This window comes from Schistocerca americana, chromosome 6 (genome assembly GCF_021461395.2).
Source record: "Schistocerca americana isolate TAMUIC-IGC-003095 chromosome 6, iqSchAmer2.1, whole genome shotgun sequence".
Classification (NCBI taxonomy): Eukaryota; Metazoa; Arthropoda; class Insecta; order Orthoptera; family Acrididae; genus Schistocerca; species Schistocerca americana.
Genome location: NC_060124.1, coordinates 513,965,406 through 513,986,595, shown reverse-complemented (window position 1 = coordinate 513,986,595; position 21,190 = coordinate 513,965,406). Strand labels below are relative to the sequence as shown.

At 43.9% G+C, this 21,190-nt stretch overlaps 1 protein-coding gene across 1 annotated transcript in view; it reads left to right on the top strand.

The window, feature by feature from the left end:
• The window catches only part of LOC124619576 (astakine-like), a 106,483-nt gene that overhangs the window by 62,416 nt on the left and 22,877 nt on the right, over positions 1–21,190 (top strand). The window lies entirely within an intron of this gene.

Here is a 21,190-nt window from a genome sequence, read left to right as displayed (position 1 = left end):
ACCTGGAACCACGCGACCGCTACGGCGCAGGTTCGAATCCTGCCTCGAGCATGAATGTGTGTGATGTCCTTAGGTTAGTTAGGTTTAAGTAGTTCTAAGTCTAGGGGACTGATGACCTCAGATGTTAAGTCCCATAGTGCTCAGAGCCATTTGAACCATCTAATGAACTGTATACGAGAGGTTACAGTGTAGAAGTGTAATTTAGGGGCTTTACACATTTCTGAGCAACGAACGCTATTTTCATTACTGATGATTTTCAGCGAATAATATAGTTTAATTCCTCAATTAGTAAAGAAGAAAGAAATAAGGTAGTTTTTATGTATATATCTCCTAAGTGAGTAACTATCCACAATTCAAACGTTGAACAAACTATACGCCTTAGATCTGTAATACAGAAATTGCAATTTAGATTTTAGATTCTTGTCAGTGTGCTTTTCCAAAATCTTTGTTTTGTTTAGAAACAGTCAGTTGTCTTCATGAACATTCTCTTCACATCATCGAGTAATTAAATGCCTTACATCATCGACAAAAAGACTTAGTCTGAATTTTGTAATACAGAATAAAAGTTTAGCAGTCGTAGCCGCTATCTGTAGAGGACGCAGCCACTTTGTAATTAATGCAAATACAAACAAAAGGTTTCGAACGCCAGGAATATTTTTTGACTTAACTAAGGCGTTTGATTGTGTTGATTACAAAATATTGCTCCAGTAGTTGGACCATTACGGAATCCGGGCGTAGCTCACAATTGGTTCACCTCTTACATTAGCAACAGAAGCAAAAGGTCATATTTCCAGTGCTGAAAATGGCTGTGATGTGGGGTTTGAGTGGGGTACAGTCAAGTGGGTGGTGCTCCAGAGATCAGTGTTGGGGCCACTCCTGTTCCTTATTTATATAAATGATATGCCCTCTAGTACTACGGGTAATTCTAAATTATTTATGTTTGCTGATGACACTAGCTTGGTAGTAAAGGATGTTGTGTGCAACCTTGGCTCGGTTTCAAATGGTGCAGTACATGACATAACTTCATGGCTTGTAGAAAATAAACCAACGCTAAATCATAAAAAATGTTCAAATGTGCGTGAAATCTTATGGGACTTAACTGCTAAGGTCATCAGTCCCTAAGCTTACACACTACTTATCCTAAATTATCATAAGGACAAACACACACATCCATGCCCGAGGGAGGACTCGAACCTCCGCCGGGATCAGCCGTACAGTCCATGACTGCAGCGCCTCAGACCGCTCGGCTAATCCGCTGAATCACAATAAGACTCAGTTTTTACAGTTCCTAACACAGATTTCAACAAAACCTGATGTTTTACGAGTAATTTCGCAGAATGGGCATACGATTAGTGAAACTGAACAGTTAAAATTTCTAGGTCTTCAGATACATAGTAAACTGTCGTGAAAAGCCCACGTTCAGGATCTTGTTCAAAGACATAATGCTGCTATTTTTACTATTCGAATGGTATTTGAAGTGAGTGATCGCTCGACAGGAAAATTAGTCTACTTTGCTTATTTTCATTCGCTTATGTCGCATGGTATTGTATTTTGGGGTAATCTTCCCATTCTAAAAGAATATTTTTGGGTCAGGAACGGGCGGCTGGGGCAATAAGTGGTGTAAGTTCACGAACCTCTTCACGACCCCTGTTCACGAGTCTGGGTATTTTGACACTGAACTCTCAATATATACACTCCTGTCATTTCTTGTTAACAATATTAGCTTATTTCCAAGAATAAGCAGCTTTCACTCGATTAATACTCGCCAGAAATCAAACCTGCATTTGGATCGGACTTCCTTAACTCTTGTGCAGAAAGGTGTGCAGTATACTGCTGCATCCATTTTCAATAAGCTACCACTAGAATCCAAAAAATCTTAGCAGTAATCCACGAGCTTTCAAATCGAAACTGAAGAGTTTCCTCGTGGCTCACTCCTTCTATTCTGTCGAGGAGTTCCTTGAAAAATTAAGCTGATTCTTGATGTATTGTTGATTGTATTTACTTAAGCTTATGGCTTGACTTTTTTCAGGTTCACAGACATTTTACTTTTATCTGTTATTACTTTTATGTTGTAATTTCATGTACTGACACGTTCCATGAGCTTGGAGATTTTCTCCTCAATTTGGTCCTACGGAACTTGACGTGTAAATAAATAACATCCACAGGTGGTGTTTTACATCATTTGTTTTGACCGATTTCGGTCGTCAGGTGCGAGCATCGTCAGATGCTGTTTGCGTTGGTGGCATCACTTCGGAAATTTAAAGCACCGCTGTGCACCATCGTCAACACGAAGCCATCAAAGATGGTGCTAGGCTCTCCTTCTTACTTGTGACGTGTCGCCACTAGGGATGCTCGTGTCTGACGAGTGAAACCGGTCAAAATAAATGAAGTAATACACGACCTGTGGTTGTGTTCTATACATGAACGGATTATTTAAACATAATAACAATAAAAATGAACTCGTTATTGACAGTTGTGATACACCAGTTGTCTTCAACATCGAGATTTGTAAGGCATCCTACGAGATATAAAATAGTGGCCCAAAGCTGAAACCACCTCGCTTCGAGTCAGTGTGCACAGAGTTACTGGAATAGACGGTTGAGGTAGTGACCAAGGAAGATGCATTAATGGTTACTGGTGTTATACGAGAATGATACAAAGCCAGATTTGCGGACACTCTCTTCTTTTACGCGTGGAAATAAATAAAATGTAAATGTCGTCTGACTAGGGCCTACCGTCGGGTAGACCGTTATCCAGGTGCAAGTCTTTCAGTTCGATGCCACTTCGGCGATTTGCGCGTCGATGAGGATGAAATGATGATGATTAGGCCGGTATTACACTATCAAATTTCTTTGTCAAAGATTTGATCAAAGATGTGATCAAATATTCTGTCAAATATATTTGACAAAGTTCTTTGATGTTGCTCTAGAAGGGGTATTACACTGTCATCATATTTTTCGGCAAAGTTCAAGATGGCTGACAACAACAGCTTGTTATTAACCGCAGCGGTTGCATGTACCACAACTGCACTGTGTGCACATGCGGAAGAGAAGTGGGGGAAAAAAAGGAAACATATCTGGGTGAAGCCGTGGGTTTTACGACGACACGATAAAAGCATTCAACAAAACTTGTTACGTGAGCGTATAGCGGAGGACGCCAAGTCGTACTCAATTACTAAAGAATGGATGAGGATACATTTCTGTATGTGCCCAGTGAAGTGTATCCTCACATCAGAAAGCACAATGTTCACTTAAGAACCGCTACATCTGCAGAAGACAGGCTCACTGTAACACTCCGATTCCTTGCTACAGGAGAGGGTTGGGTTAGGTTAGGTTAGGTTATGTTAGGTCAGGTCAGGTCTCCCATCTTCTTAATCTACAGGGTTATTACAAATGATTGAAGCGATTTCACAGCTCTACAATAACTTTATTATTTGAGATATTTTCACAATGCCTTGCACAGACATACAAAAACTCAAAGTTTTTTTAGGCATTCACTAATGTTCGATATGTGCCCTTTAGTGATTCGGCAGACATCAAGCCGATAATCAAGTTCCTCCCACACTCGGCGCAGCATGTCCCCATCAATGAGTTCGAAAGCATCGTTGATGCGAGCTCACAGTTCTGGCACCTTTGTTTGGTAGAGGAGATTTAAACACTCAATCTGTCACATAACCCCACAGAAAGAAATCGCATGGGGTTAAGTCGGGAGACCGTGGACGCCATGACATGAATTGCTGATCATGATCTCCACCACGACCGATCCATCGGTTTTCCAATCTCCTGTTTAAGAAATGCCGAACATCATGATGGAAGTGCGGTGGAGCACCATCCTGTTGAAAGATGAAGTCGGCGCTGTCGGTCTCCAGTTGTGGCATGAGCCAATTTTCCAGCATGTCCAGATACACGTGTCCTGTAACCTCTTTTTCGCAGAAGAAAGAGGGGCCGTAAACTTTAAACCGTGAGATTGCACAAAACACGTTAACTTTTGGTGAATTGCGAATTTGCTGCACGAATGCGTGAGGATTCTCTACCGCCCAGATTCGCACATTGTGTCTGTTCACTTCACCATTAAGAAAAAATGTTGCTTCATCACTGAAAACAAGTTTCGCACTGAACGCATCCTCTTCCATGAGCTGTTACAACCGTGCCGAAAATTCAAAGCGTTTGACTTTGTCATCGGGTGTCAGGGCTTGTAGCAATTGTAAACGGTAACGCTTCTGCTTTAACCTTTTCCGTAAGATTTTCCAAACCGTCGGCTGTGGTACGTTTAGCTCCCTGCTTGCTTTATTCGTCGACTTCCGTGGGCTACACGTGAAACTTGCCCGCACGCGTTCAACCGTTTCTTCGCTCACTGCAGGCCGACCCGTTGATTTCCCCTTACAGAGGCATCCAGAAGCTTTAAACTGCGCATACCATCGCCGAATGGAGTTGGCAGTTGGTGGATCTTTGCTGAACTTCGTCCTGAAGTGTCGTTGCACTGTTATGACTGACTGATGTGAGTGCATTTCAAGCACGGCATTCGCTTTCTCGGCTGCTGTCGCCATTTTGTCTCACTGCGCTCTCGAGCGCTCTGGCGGCAGAAACCTGAAGTGCGGCTTCAGCCGAACAAAACTTTATGAGTTTTTCTTCGTACCTGTAGTGTGTCGTGACCATATGTCAATGAATGGAGCTACAGTGAATTTATGAAATCGCTTCAATCTTTTGTAATAGCCCTGTATTTTTGTATTCAGGGTGCCTCACGTTGTAAAGCGCCTCATCAGCTTCATACATCTCTATTAATTTTGTAGTTGACGGCACAGGCCAATTGTATTTACCGGCAATGTTTATAAAAACATTACAGACGACAGAACGCTGCAGCGATGCTAGCGCTCCATGTGGTAACATGTCACTTTGCAGTGAACAGAAGACAAGCGACTTCTTTGATCAAATCTACAACGAGACCCTAGATTTGATCAAATATTGGACGACATTTGACAAAGTTCCCTATTGCACCACCAAATATCTTTGACAAATATATTTGATAGTGTAATACAGGCCTTAGGACAACACAACACCCAGTCCCTGAGCAGAGAAAATCTCCGACCCAGCCGGGAATCGAACCTGGGCCCACAGGAGTGATATTCTGTGGCTCTGACCACTCAGCTACCGGGGACACAGGAGTGATATTCTGTGGCTCTGACCACTCAGCTACCGGGGACGGACACGCGCGGACATGTAGAAGCAGAATTTGAAATGAGACGGAGATTCACCAGCGAGAGTGGCGCCGTCTGGGCTATAATGGCGCCACTTGCCGGGGCAGAGGTGACGGCAGGTCGCGTGGGAAAGGCCTTGCCTGCAGCAGCGCGCGTCCCTGCGTCACGGACCACTGAGTTACGGGCACGTGGCATCTACCAACAACGCACAGTGGACGACGGCGCTCACAATCGCGCTTTACGAATGCCGAAGATGGCGTACCCCACACAACTCGAAACAACTCGTAGGCTGATACTCGACGCGAAATGGTGTTCTCTATTCTCTCCAGTTTTTCATGCTACTCTATACTGTGTGCCCCGCTTCATCTTCATCCACGTCGCCGGCACCGCCATCCCGTTCCTCTCACCATCCTGGAGGACTCGGATTCGGGCTGTGACTGACGATAGGCCCAATACGATCACGTTTTTCTATCCGTTTTCGTGCAGTCACTAGCAGTGGCCTGTTCTCGTCCAGCCACTTCCTTCTTTGACAGTAGAGTTGGCGCATTGCTGCACCCCTCCTCTGTACTTCCACCGTCGGAAGGTGGCGCGGAACTTATAAAGTTCCACCGCCACACCTTCAACGTGATATGCTCGGCTGTTATTCAGCAGTTGCTTTGAGTATCCTCTCACTTGTCCACCGAGACAGTTGGACCGGATCTGAACCGGTGACGCTGTGTATTAGTCAACTGCCACAAAATAATCGTCTTCAAATAACTATTGCTACCTACATCCATTTGAACCGGCTTACTGTACTTGGTCTCTTGGTCTTCCTCTACAAGTTTTACCTGCATACTTCTCTCCAGTCTTAAACTGACGACTCCTTGATGTCTCAGAATGTGTCCTATCAACCAGTCAGTACCTTTCTTTTATAGTCCGATCCACGATAGATGGCGCTTCGTGCATATCGAGACACGGACAAGGATTGCATTGTTGTCGATTCCAACCGACTGTTGCGGTCCGCACATGCGCGTCCTTTCCGCTTGAAGAAAGCATATACCCTGCAAGTTATGTCTCTCGCTTGCTTATGCAGAATTTATCACTTACCACCACTATCAGCGATGACAACTCACAACAAATGGAATCGAAATTCACTCAACAACTCACTGCAATCATGTTTAATGCTCGCATTAACTACGGCATTCACAGCAGAGCGCTCAGAACATAATGAACGCTCATTGGCTGTTAGAGCATACGTGACGTAGGTGCGCAAAACAAGCCTAAACTCGACCGCCATCGTTCGTGACCGTGCCAAAAATTTTTCTCTCCTATTCTATTCAGTACACACTGCGTCGGCAAGACTCAGCATAACCAGGAGCACCTCCGAAGATGTCCAATGTAGTTCTGGACGAAACGTCAGGGATAGAAGCGTTCCATGGACCACGGCCATACAACCCGGAAGAATTCTCGGCAGCTGAAACATACGGTCGTGAAAGCCTTCATTGTATGACTTGTCTGAACTGATTATCATCTCCCTTTCACTTCCTTACTGAGGCTGCAGTCCAGATAAATGCCTTCAGAAACGACTCCCTAACACATTTATATTCGATATTAACAAATTTCTCTTCTTCAGCAAAACTTTCCGTGTCATTGCCAGTCTACATTTTATATCCCCTCTATTTCGGCCATCAACAGTTGTTCTGCTGCCCATCTAACAAAACAAAAAAATGGCTCTGAGCACTATGGGACTTAACATCTATGGTCATCAGTCCCCTATAACTTAGAACTACTTAAACTTAACTATCCTGAGGACATCACATAACACCCAGTCATCACGAGGCAAAGAAAATCCCTGGCCCCGCCGGGAATCGAACCCGGGAACCCGGGCGCGGGATCTAACAAAACACATCTACTACTTGAAGCACCTCGTTCCCTAATCTGATTCCCTCAGCATCATCTGTCTTAATTCGACTACATTTCATTATGCCTGTTTTGCTTTTATTGCTGTTCATCTTATATCCTCCTTTCAAGACACTGTGCATTCCGTTCAACTGTTTTTCAACGTCCTTGCTGTCTCTGACAGAATTACTACGTCATTGCAAACCTCGAAGTTTTTATTCCTTCTCCTTGGATTTTAGCTCATTTTGCAAATTTTTCTTCGATTTTCTTTATTTCTTATTCATTGTACAGTTTTAATAACGTCGGGGATCCGCTTGAACCCAGGTTTGTTTGTCATTCTTCAACCTATCTAGTAAGATAAGTCATAGGTTGAATATTGCCTACATTTCTCTGTAGCCGAAACTCGTCTTCCCCGAGGTCAGCTTCTATCAGTGTTTCCATTCTCAACGACATTTGTAGGTGGATGACACTATAAGGACTAATGACGGTGGGCCAACAACGCTAGGTAAAGAAAAAAAACCTTAATGAAGAGACGAAAGTAACAATTAGAGCGACTCCCCCCCCCCCTTTTAACACACCACTCGGTAAAAGTTTTTAAGATGACGGGCGTTCATGTACGAATACACCGAATCTCCTTGGCAAGAATGCTACGGAGAATAAAGAGTAGAGCGCGTTCTAAAGCGTGTGCTGTATCTGCTAAAACTTTGGACATCTTACAACGTAAGTGGTTAGAAATCTGATGCACCGTCAGTTTTTCGAAACAGTGAGCAGTAAGCGATGCATGGTCGCCTCTCAACAAAGACGATAACTGAAAACATAGTACATAACACGTTGTCTGGAAAAAAATCTCACCTCGCGACGAGATGGTCGAGAGAGAGAGAGAGAGAGAGATAGAGAAAGAAAGGATAAAGCAGCTTGACCACAGTATCAGAATAGTTTCCAAACGAATCGTTTTATTTGAAGTACACATTAAAAGAGTGAGGTATAGATTCCAGTTTGTTTAAGGTTTGCTGTTATTCTACTCCAGACGCGTGCAGTTATGGCACGTTGATGAACGCTGTTGCCTATTCCCTAACCCGCCCAGGATCGAATTCGAGTTTGTGCTTCAGTGATGACATCGATGTCTTCAGTGATGACATCAATGTCCCGCTTGTCGGTAAATGCTAACCTAACTTCTACGTAAGTTATTCTCAGACCAGAAGATTCGTGAGAACATTATTGCCAGAAGAGCAGGTAGAAAGATTAAAGTTTTATCGCCCAGTCGACATCGAGGTCATTAGGGGCGGAGCATATGCACAGTTTCGGGAAGTATGGGAAATGAAATTGCGCAATGTCTTTCAAAAGAACCATCCCGGCATTTCCTGGAGCGATTCAGGGAAAACATGGAAAACCTAAACTCAGACGATCGGACGGGGCTTGGAACTGCCGTCCTATCGAATAATTTCGAATGATTAACTGCCTGACAAAAAAACATGAAGCACCAGGAAACGGGGGGAGACAAGGAAATGAAACTTCACGGCCTGAGAGGGTGAATAATAATATCGACGAAAATATACAAATAACTTGTCTGTATGGGCCCATTTATCAGTATGACGTTGCATTCCCTTTGGTGTGGATGCTGGCATTTATGTGGTTGGGTAGGGTGTGATAAAACCATTGTATCCTCTCGTGAGTCAAGCAGGTACAGACATCCTGTATTGGGCCGAAATTGACGTGCGAACTGTTCCCGCACATGTTCTATCAGAGAAAGGTATGGGGATCTTGTTGGCAACAGGAGTACTTCAATATCACAAAATAATTTCAAAAAGACACTTGCTATGGGTGGACGAGCATTGTCCTGTTGAAAAATGGCAGAACGATACTGTCGCATAAGAGGCTTCTCAAGAGGACGGATTATGGCCGTGTCGTGCAGTTGTGCCGTCAGCGATTCCTCAGTCACTACCAGCCGTGACCTGAAGATACATTCAATACCTCCTCACACTATGACGGCACGAGGAACATCGTTGTTCCTATGCGAAACATTGGAATAATGCGACGTCTTCCCGGGTCGCCGCCATTCTCACGGGCGATGGTCATCCAGGGTAGGACAGTTGATATTTTTTAAAACATCCAAATTTTTAAAAATTGTCATTATCAGCCGTCGCTACATCGAAAAGAAGAGATTGATAAATCGACGGAAAAAATATCGACGCTCTGGCCCATAAAAATATCGGCTGCAATTGCAAATATAGTGCCGGTTTTAAAGCTGTATATTCAAGTATTGATTTATTATTAGATATTCTAGCAACCTGCTTATCCTTCTTAGAGCAAGAATTGAAAGGAAAACTGTGGTGTCACCGCCAGACACCACACTTGCTAGGTGGTAGCTTTAAATCGGCCGCGGTCCATTAGTACATGTCGGACCCGCGTGTCGCCACTGTCAGTGATCGCAGACCGAGCGCCACCACACGGCAGGTCTAGAGAGACGTACTAGCACTCGCCCCAGTTGTACGGACGACTTAATAGCGATGCACACTGACGCAGCCTCGCTCATTTGCAGAGCAGATAGTTAGACTAGCCTTCAGCTAAGTCAATGGCTACGACCTAGCAAGGCGCCATTAGCCTTAGATAGCTTGTATCTAAAGAGTCTCACTTGTATCGCCACAATCTCCAGATGTACAACAAGGATGGATTAAAGTTAAGTATTCCAGAAGCTACGTACTTTTCTTTATAGCATTCATTACGTATCCTGTTTCAGACCTCACTCCATCCTTCGTGAGCTTATAGCGTGCATTGTGGTCCCCTCAAACCACACTGTGTCGGCACTTCTGCCGACACATCAAAAACGATGCACGTGCACGTTTTTGCGATAACCGCTTTGCTAATAATGGTAACTGCATGTAAGTGGCACAATGAAAGGTGGCAGATGCGTCGGTCGTTCGGTTTCGTCGCGTAATGGATTTGTCTGGAACACGTCACATTGACTTCCTTGTTTTTTTCATTTCTGCAAACGCCAGTGACCTAGTACTTGTAGTGTCAAAATTGCGTGGTGAAGTTAAACGTTGCAGTTTCTGTTGCTAGCGCCGAGCGCCGATTACGTCAGAATTTCCCCTCGCAGGTATCCGCCCACTGCAGATGCCAATCTTTTCATTTAGATTTTTGTTCGTCACTTTCAGCAGCTGTTTTTGAAGGAAGCTGACGTGAAGAAATAGCACACTAGTTGCGTTCAAAATCGTGTTTTAACGCAACTGGTGAGCTATTTCTTCATATCGGAAATCTGGTTTCTGCACTCACACCGCCAACTGTCAATACAATCGAACTAAATCTTTTGTGCCACATATACTTGCTTCATACAGTCCAGGAGAAAGATTGAACTTGACGAAAACTGAAAAAGTAGTAAGACTCCTTCACACAGTGAAAGTAAAATTATGTTCTACAATTTCAAAAGAACAGCTTCAAATAATCCATTAAATTTGGGACATGCAGCCAATAAAATAAAATTTCCTCCACTGATATTTCGGCCGCGTATCGCCGGCCATCCTCAGAGTGAGTCACAAGACTGACGACAAGATGCCAAGCGCGGCCTTATATGCTCCATCGCGGTGGTACTGCGCATGCCGGTCACAGATGCTGGTCGGCGGCAGAGACATACGCTTACACATGCCACCTGTGGCGAAGGCGTACAGACACTCGATTCGGTTATCGATGTATGATTGGCGGCGGTGACGCCATGACGACTTCTCTGCAGTTTAACTACCCCAAGAGCCGGATTTCATACTTTGTCCAAATTAAAACCATCATCTCTATTTTTTAAATTATTAGCTAATCTAATCTCTATCACTTCCTTGAAGACAGATTCCCAAAAGGAAGAGGTGGATGTTAAAATCTTCACATCACTGTAATTCATGGAACGCCCTGTGTCAATACAATGTTCGGCCACACCTGACTTGTCTTGCTGTAATAAGCGTCTGTATCTTCGATGTTCCACACATCTCTCATGAACGGTGCGTGTTGATTGACCTATGTACGACTTCTCACAATTTCCGAAAGGAATCTGAGAATCTGATACACACCCGCTTTACGAAGCTGTAAACCGTCCTTCACAGAGCCGAGTAAAGCTGCAATCTTCGCTGGGGGGGGGGGGGGGGGGGGGAAGATCACCTTAACACAGTGTTTCTCAGGAATGTGGCCTATCTTCGAGGAAAGGGCACCCACATAGGGCATAAACGCACTAAATCTGATGGAATTACTGTCTTTTTCCCCATCACATACCTGCATTCTATGTTTTGCAGTGAATGCTCTATTTGTTGCTGATCCATTCGATTTAAAAATGCTCTTGAGATATGTGAGCTCTTCTTGAAAATTATCTTTATCTGATACACAGTACGCCCTATGCACTAAGGCCTTAAGGACACCTATCAACAGCCTCAATCCAAGGTAGTGGAGAAGCTCGATTCCTTGCTGAACACAGTCCGACATCATTCATGAGCGGAACCACTTCAAAATCAGCCGTCTGTGTTGCGGTGTTCACGGCATGCTACGAATGCGACGGTAATTCCCTAGTGCGGCTGCTGTTAGTTTCCTATCAATAGTACAAGATAACACAGAATGCAGCGGAGAGTCCTCTACGTGTTCTCGAGTGGCAGGCGTTACGTGAAGGCGTTACGGTGTGCTTGGAGCACAGTGCGGCGATCCCCCCTTGTGTTGGTCGGACGTGGTTGACCGGAACCTTGACGACCATTATGCCAGCCCTCACGTTCCTGCGCAGTCCAACATCGGACCACCGTCCATCAGAATGCCCCACAAATCTGAATATTGCACGATTCGACCAGCCGGCCAAATGTAGATGTACTTTAAGGTCCCTTCTAAACTCTTATTGACATTGATGACCTCGCCATTTAGCGCTCTACACCACTAATCGTCATCAGACATCAAAGTCTGATAAGGTCTGATAACGCTGTCTCAGACGCGTACGCGGCGTCTCCCTGTCCGCCGCAGTCGCAGTCAACATCTGACGCTGTTCACGCGCCTTATGTACCCTACCAGGCCTCATAACAACACGAATGCACCCTGATGGTTACCTGTCACAGAGAACTGCAATTCTTATTAATTTTCATACCCGCTTTATGCCACCTTCCCCAAACGAGTCAGGCTTCCAACCAGTCACTCACTGATCAGTCTGGCCTGGCAACGGAAGACAGCAAAACGAAAGCTGAAATTTTAAATTTAGCATTTGAGAAATCTTTCACGCAGGAGGATCGTACAAACATACGGCCGTTTGAGTCTCGTACAGATTCCCATATGGAGGACATAGTGATAGACATCCCTGGGGTTGTGAAGCAGCTGAATGGGTTGAAAATAAATAAATCGCCAGGTCCTGATGGGATTCCAATTCCGTTTTACAGAGAGTACTCTACTGCATTGGCTCCTTACTTAGCTTGCATTTATCGCCAATCTCTTGCCCAACGTAAAGTCCCGAGCGATTGGATAAAAGCGCAGGTGTCGCCTGTACAGGGTAGAAGGACGGATCCTCAAAATTACAGACCAATATCCTTCACATCGTTTTGTTGCAGGATTCTCGAACATATTCTCAGTTCGAATATAATGATTGTCCTTGGAGAGAAGTTGCTGTTCATGCATGAGCACGGCTTTAGAAAGCATCGCTCCTCCGAAACGCAACTCGCCCTTTTTTCACATGATATCTAGCGAGCCATGGATGAAGGGTATCAGGCGGATGCCATATTCCTTGACTTCCGGGAACCGTTTGACTCGGTGCCCCACTGCAGACTCCTAACTAAGGTACGAGCATACGTGATTGGTTCCCAAATATGTGAGTGGCTCGAAGGCTTCTCAAGTAATAGAACCCAGTTCGTTGTCCTCGATGGTGAGTGTTCATCGGAGGTGAGGGTATCATGTGGAGTGCCCGCTGTTGTTTTCTATCTACATAAATGATCTTTTGGATAGGGTGGCTAGCAATGTGCGGCTGTTTGCTGATGATACTGTGGTGTACGAGAAGATGTCGTCGTTGAGTGACTGTAGGAGGATACAAGATGACTTGGACAGGATTTGTGATTGGTGTAAAGAATGGTAGCTAACTCTAAATATACATAAATGTAAATTAATGCAGATGAATAGGAAAAAGAATCCCGTAATGTTTGAATACTCCATTAGTAATGTAGCGCTTGACACAGTCACGTCGATTAAGTATTTGGGCGTAACATTGCAGAGCGATATGAAGTGGGACAAGCATGTAATGGCAGTTGTGGGGAAGGCGGATAGTCGTCTTCGGTTCACTGGTAGAATTTTGGGAAGATGTGGTTCATCTGTAAAGGAGACCGCTTATAAAACACTAATACGACCTATTCTTGAGTACTGCTCGAGCGTTTGGGATCCCTGTCAGGTCGGATTGAGGGAGGACATAGAAGCAAATCAGAGGCGGGCTGCTAGATTTGTTACTGGTAGGTTAGATCATCATGCGAGAGTTACGGAAATGCTTCCGGAACTCGGGTGGGAGTCTCTGGAGGAAAGGAGGCGTTCTTTTCGTGAATCGCTACTGAGGAAATTTAGAGAACCAGCATTTGAGGCTGACTGCAGTACAATATTACTGCCGCCAACTTATATTTCGCTGAAAGATCACAAAGATAAGAGAGATTAGCGCTCGTACAGAGGCATATAGGCAGTCATTGTTCCCTCGTTCTGTTTGGGAGTGTAACAGGGAGAGAAGATGCTCGTTGTGGTATGAGGTACCCTCCGCCACGCACCGTATGGTGGATTGCGGAGTATGTATGTAGATGTAGATGCATGCATAAAGGCTAGAGGTGGTGCGTGTGTGAAGTTACACAGACATCCGACCTTGTCTCTTAGGTTCTTCACTTTTTTGACGTGAAAACACCTACTCTCTCGTTGCTCGAATTTTTTTGTATAGCAAAATACCGTCAGATTTGAATCACTGGTAACTGGGAGACCAATAATGAGTAAACAGAGATGGGTCTTCCCTGTAGGTGTTTGTCACAAATTATTTCTCTTGCCTGTGACGTCATCGTATCAGCGTACGCGCATGCTCGTGATTGTTACGAAGTAGTTCTGTCTATAAAGTCGTGAATTAGTGTAGCGTGGAAACGCCTTAGGTGGGACACAGATTCGGGCGTCATTGCGAGCAGCTTCCGGAGCCCTAATGGGATTTAAAACGAGATGAAAAAATATTCTCCGGAATATAAGTAGAAAACAATATTAAATTTCAAAATACAAAATAATGAAAGATAGTCTCATATGAGGCGTAAATATGCTTGGAATTATGGAAACCCCAAGGACTACAAAAAGCCTTTTAAGTCCAGTATCAGCGATTGCGAGAGCTAAAGCAGCATCGAAAAGGAAATGAAAAAACAGCGCAAAGCGATTACTTAGCTTTCCTGTGGGCATAACAGTGAGCAGCGGCTGTCCAAGCCTTTGATTTATCTATTCTGTCAACATTACACTAAATTTTGAATCCATTGTATAAAAGAGATTGTTACGTATAAAAATAAAAGAAATTGTTACATATTAATACCAAACACTTGTTACGATTTTACCCTGCCGTTTTCACGACAAATCTATGGTACAGGCCCTTATTGCGCAACAGAATTCTTTTTTCGAGCAGTATAGTTCGCCTGAATTAGCTACACGACGCTGCTACAAAATAAACCACCCTGAAAGACAGTCTCAAAATATGGAAGTTTTATTCACAATGTATATAACTTATCATAACTGCATGGCTGGTTCAAATGGCTCTGAGCACTATTGGACTTAACATCTATGGTCATCAGTCCCCTAGAACTTAGAACTACTTAAACCTAACTAACCTAAGGACAGCACACAACACCCAGCCATCACGAGGCAGAGAAAATCCCTGGCCCCGCCGGGAATCGAACCCGGGAACCCGGGCGTGGGAAGCGAGAACGCTACCGCACGACCACGAGATGCATAACCGCATGATAATAGCTTCTCTAGTGCAACAACTTCAGTGTCTTATAGACGTGCATACTAACATTGAGTGTCATCTTGCGAATAAGTGTTCAATGCTATTTCCATTTGCTGTAGCAACAGAAACGCGCAACGTGGCGCATTGGTAAGGTACTGTATTCGGGAGGACGACGGTTCAAATTTACGTCCAACCATCCTGGTTTAAGTCTTCTGTGATTTCCCTAAATGGCTCCAGACAGATGCCGGAATGGTTCTTCTGAAAGGGCACGGCCGATTTCTCTCCCCATCCATGAAACAATCTGAGCTTGTGCAATAGCACTAATGACCTCTGTGGGACGTTAAACCCTAATCTTCCTTCCTTTTTCCTTTCTTCTATGGTCCGAGCGGCAACGCCGTCTCTAGTGACAGCCAACACGACGCTAAAACCCGCAAGTTCTCAATGCCCGGTCGCAGGTTCGAATCCTGCCTCGGGCATGGATGTGTGTGATGTCCTTAGGTTAGTTAGGTTTAAGTAGTTCTAAGTTCTAGGGGACTGATGACCACAGCAGTCAAGTCCCATAGCGCTCAGAGCCACTTGAACCATTTCTCAATGCCAAGAGGGGGCAACAGTACATTTGGCGACTGTACTAACCAATAGTTGACGTACATATTGCACAGGACAGCACTGTTTCAAAGAAAATCACATCTTCTTGATGCAGCAACGGAATAGCACGGCTAGACTGATGAGCTTGAAGTATCCTGCAGTGTTTAGTATCCTCGACAAACCCCAGATACGTTTCATTATGCTCTGAACTGTAACTCGCCGCACACCAGTGACTATAGTCGGCTCTGGATGTCGTTCGCTATCGACTGGACGTTAAATCTAATCTCCCTTTCTTCCTTCTGACTGTCGTTCCCGATGCACTCTTCTGCTAATTGCTGATGTCCTGGCCCATGTTACCCTATGTGATCAAAAGTATCCGGACACCTGGCTGAAAATGACTTACCAGTTCGTGGCGCCCTCCATCGGTAATGCTGGAATTCAATATGGTGTTGGCCCACCCTTAGCCTTGATGACAGCTTCCACTCTTGCTGGCATACGTTTAATCAGGTGCTGGAAGGTTTCTTGGGGAACGGCAGTCCATGCTTCACGGCGTGCTGCACTGAAGAGAGGTATCGACGTCGGTCGGTGAGCCTTGCCACAAAGTCGGCGTTCCAATACATCCCAAAGGTCTTCTACAGGATTCAGGTCAGGACTCTGTGCAGGCCAATCCATTACAGGGATGTTATTGTCGTATAACCATGTAAGTAGGCTGTTTAGGTTTTCATGTTGGTAACGCCAAGTAGCGCTCTGTATGAAAATCACTGACTATGCTGTGTGCAATCTGTGGCTGGTTGGAATTGTTGGAATATTTGCTATTTTAGTGTTGGGCAGTTGGATGTGAACAGTGCGTAGCGTTGTGCAGTTGAATGTGAGCCGCCAGCAGTGGTGGATGTGGGAAGAGAGATGGCAGAGTTTTGAGAGCGGACGATCTGGACTTGCGTCCGTCAGAAAAACGAAATTTGTAAGACTTTGAACATGGCTGACGTTTGCAGCAACCGTATACACAAATTTGAAAAATATGTAAAAATCTGCCAACCGGTTGCATAGATTTTCTATATACCTTGACCGGGTTTCGTCACCTCTAAGGGCGACTTCATCAGAAGACTCTATGCAACCGGTTGGCAAATTTTTAGATATTTTTCAAAAGAAATTTGTAAGACTGGATGTCATGAACTGATATATATATTATGACTTTCGAACACTATTGAGGTAAATACATTGTTTATTCACTTTCAAAATCTTTCATTTGCTAACTATGCCTATCAGTAGTTAGTGCCTTCAGTAGTTAGAATCTTTTATTTAGCTGGCAATATTGGCGCTCTCTGTAATACAGTAGTTTCAGTAACGAAGATTTTTGTGAGGTAAGTTCAAATGGTTCAAATGGCTCTGAGCACTATGGGACTCAACTGCTGAGGTCATTAGTCCCCTAGAACTTAGAACTAGTTAAACCTAACTAACCTAAGGACATCACAAACATCCATGCCCGAGGCAGGATTCGAACCTGCGACCGTAGTGTGAGGTAAGTGATTCATGAAAGGTATAGGTTATTGTTAGTCAGGGCCATTCTTTAGCAGGGATTATTGAAAGTCAGATTGCGTTGCGCTAAAAGAAATATTGTGAGTCAGTTTAGTGTTGTTCAAAATAAGTAAAGAGAGAAATGTCTGAGTACGTTCAGTTTTGCTCAGCTGTTTGAAAATCAAATAACGTAGAGGTTTAGCAGCACAGTAATTCATAAATTTTCCGTAGGGGATGTTTCAACCACTCCGCCATAGGCCGTGCATTATGAACAGGTGCTCGATCGTGTTGAAAGATGCAGTCGCCATCCCCAAATTGCTCTTCAACAGTGAAAAGCAAGAAGGTGCTTAAAACATCAATGTAGGCCTGTGTTCTGGTACTGCCACGCAAAACAACAAGGGGTACAATCCCCTCCATGAAAAACACGACCACACCATAACACCACCGCCTCTGCGTTATACACGCTGGCAGACGACGTTCACCGGGCATTCGTCATACCCACACCCTGTCATCGGATCGCCACATTGTTTACCGTGATCCCTCACTCCAAACAACGTTTTCCCACTATTCAATCGTCCAAAGTTTACGCTCCTTACACCAAGCCAGGCGTCGTTTGGCGTTTACTGGCGTGATGTGTGGCTTATGAGCAGCCGCTCGACCATGAAATCCAAGTTTTCTCACCTCTCGCCTAACTGTCATAGTTTGCAGTGGATCCTGATGCAGTTTGGAATAGCTGTGTGAAGGTCTGGATAGATGCTGCCTATTACACATTACGACCATCTTCAACTGTCGGCGAACTCTGTCAGTCAACAGACGCGGTCGGCCTGTACGCTTTTGTGCTGTATGTGTCCACTCACATTTCAACTTCACTATCACATCGGAAGCAGTGGACCTAGGGATGTTTACGAGTGTGGAAATCTCGCGTACAGACGTATGACACAAGTGACACGCGATCACCTGACCACGTTCAAAGTCTGTGAGTTCCGCGGAACGCCCCATTCTGCTCTCTCACGATGTCTAATGACTACTGAAGTCACTGACATGGAGTACCTGACAACAGTTGGCAGTACAATGCAACTAATATGAAAAACGTGTGTTGTTTGGGGTGTCCAGATACTTTTGATCACATAGTGTAGCTCTATTTCGCTTCAAATCCTATTTCGGTCACTTACATATAAGAGAGACAGCTGACTGGTTGATTGCAGCAGTTTTTCATATTACGTTCAGCAACCGATTAATTTACTATTCATCTCTGTGCTCCATATATCAATTGATCCACTTGCAGTCCTTCATCGGTAGTGCGATTTCTGTGTCGATGAATACGAAAAACGTTGTTACACAGCGGTTTGACAAGAAATATTAATCTATACTCTCTCGTATAATGTTACTAATCGAAATCATTTATTACAATTCTAGTGTTTGTATGTGATGTTTTAGCACGAAAGCCTCCAACAGATCAGTATCAGAGTAATCAGAAACTACAGCATCTTGGTCTTTCTACTACACTGTTCGAAGTCAGGGGTAACTATTTTGACTTGTAGCAAAGCGTCGTGACGAACATCGATCCCGGAATGTCTTGATAGAAGTAACTTTTGTGTCATCAATTTTTTGTCTTTTTTTGGATCATTAGTCATCTGTTTCGATGCCGCCGGCCACGAATCCCTCTACTGTGTCACACTCTTCACTTCAGAGTAACACTTGCAGCCAATATCCTCAATTATTTGTTTGCCACATTCCATTCTCGGTCTTGCCATACAGTCTTTACCCTCTGGTGTTCCGTCAAGCACCGCGGAAATTTTCATTTCTTAACACATGTCCTACCATCTTGTCCCTTTTTCTTGTCAGTATTTACCACATGTTCTCTCCTTATAGATTCTACACGAACTTCTTCCTCTCTTTACCGATTCCTTCCCTTATGAGTCCACCTAATTTTCAACATTCCTCTGCAGCACCACATCTCAAATGTTTCGATTCTCTTACAATCTGGTTTTCTCACAGTCCATTAATCACATAGTGTGCTCCAAACGTACATTCTCAGAAATATCTTCCTCGAATAAAGGCCGATGTTTGATACCGGTAGCCTCCATTAAACCTGGTAATACGCAAGAATGTATTCGGACGTTCTGGACGTAATATGTTGTAGACAAAAGATATCATGTAAATACGAATAACGAAAGGGCAGCAAAGAGCATCTATGCTGCTTGCATGCTTCCTCAAAATGCTTACGTATTTTTTCCATCAGTGTTCCGACTGGTTTGATGCACCTCTCCACAACTTCATCGTCTCACAAGGGTAAGTCCCCATCGCACCACCCTCAGATTTAGTGGTAGGATGGCGCAGTGACGATCTGACATTTATGTTGTTCTTAAAAATTTTACTGGTACATTTGTGTGATGTATCTTAAAGTGTAACACGTGCAAAAAGGAGCAACATTGTATGTGAAAGCTTTTCTTTTCTTGTAGCAACACTATGTATATTAATTTACACCATTAACTTTTCCTATTTGTGTGTTCTCGCTACTTAACAGTGGTGTTGCTATTGGCTGATTACACCACGTGTCATATGTTCTGAATATCCGCTGTTGTCGGCTGGCGAGATCACGTGACGTGTGCTATGGCTGGCTAACAAAAGCGCCACGCAATCTCGATTTCAATGCTTCGGAAAGTAACATACGGTGTTTGGTAGAATTCGAATTTATACTTTCATAATATGAAAATACAGTGTACATGTTGCTGCACGTCAGACATCTTCCCAAAATGTGTTTTGTTCCCTGAGTTTATTTTAGTAAAATGCTGGGAAATTCTATGCCTGTGTATAAAACCATAACCATTCAAAAGACATAACTTCCACAGTTTCGAGGAAAAGTATACTCTCACTTAACACGGAAAAAGTGTATTTTCACCCAGGAGGAAGTGTACTTTTAACCGGGAATTCTGGGAAAAATCCGGGAATTTTTTTTCGTCGTCCACGTATACACCCTGCAACAGTTTTTGCCCTCTCTAACTCCCTCTAGTGCAATGGAAGTTGTTCCCTCATGTTTTAATACACGTCCCACAATACTGTACCTTCTTACGGCCAATGTTCCCATAGGTTTCTGTCTTCGCCCATTCCTTTCTAATCAATCTGCCTAATTTTCAACACTCTTCTAGCAACACATCTCAAACGTTTGTATTCTCTTCTCTTCTTTCCCACAGTCAGTGTTTCACGACCATACAATGCTGAGCTCGAACCGTGCATTCTCAGAAATTTCTTCCTGAAATTAACACCGATGTTAGGTACTTACAGACACTTTTAGTTCGTCCAGGAGAGCCCCCTTTGTCTGGGCTAGTCTATTTTATGTACTCCTTGCTTCACCCGTCGTGCACTGTTTTGGTTCCAAGGTATCAGAAATCCCTCACTTCATCTATTTCGTGGTCCTCAGGTTTGATGTTACGTTTATAGCTAATCTAGTTTTTGCTACACATCACTGTTACGTCTTTTTCTACCTAATCTCAATCCATACTCTTTACTCGTTAAACAGTTCATGCCACTTAACATATCATGCAATTGTCCATGAATTTCATTGAGGATAGCAATGTCATCAGCGAATCTTGTCACTGATATCGTTTCACCCAGAATTTTAATCTCACTCCTGAACTTTTCTCTTATTTCCGTCACTGCTATTTCGATGCACAGATTGAACACAGACTACATCCCTGTCATAAACCGTTTGTAATCGGAACAGTTCGCTCTTCGTCTGCCATTTTTTATTTTTCACCCCTGGTGAGTGTACATACTGTACATGGCGCGTCTGTCCTATAGCTTATATGTATTTCCCTGAGAATTTCGAACTATGCTACACTGTCGAACGCATTTTATGTGTCAACATTTCGTATGGACATGCCTCGATTTTTCTTAATCCTTACTTCGATTATCAAGCATAAAGCCAGAAATGTCTCTCTAGTCTTTTACTTTTCGTAAAGCCAAACTCGTCATGTAACAGATCCTCAGTCTTTGTTTACATCCTGACTGCCATCACCACTGATATTAAAGAGCCCTGTGTGAAAGCAGTATCCTCGGACACCAGATATGTTTACTTGCCC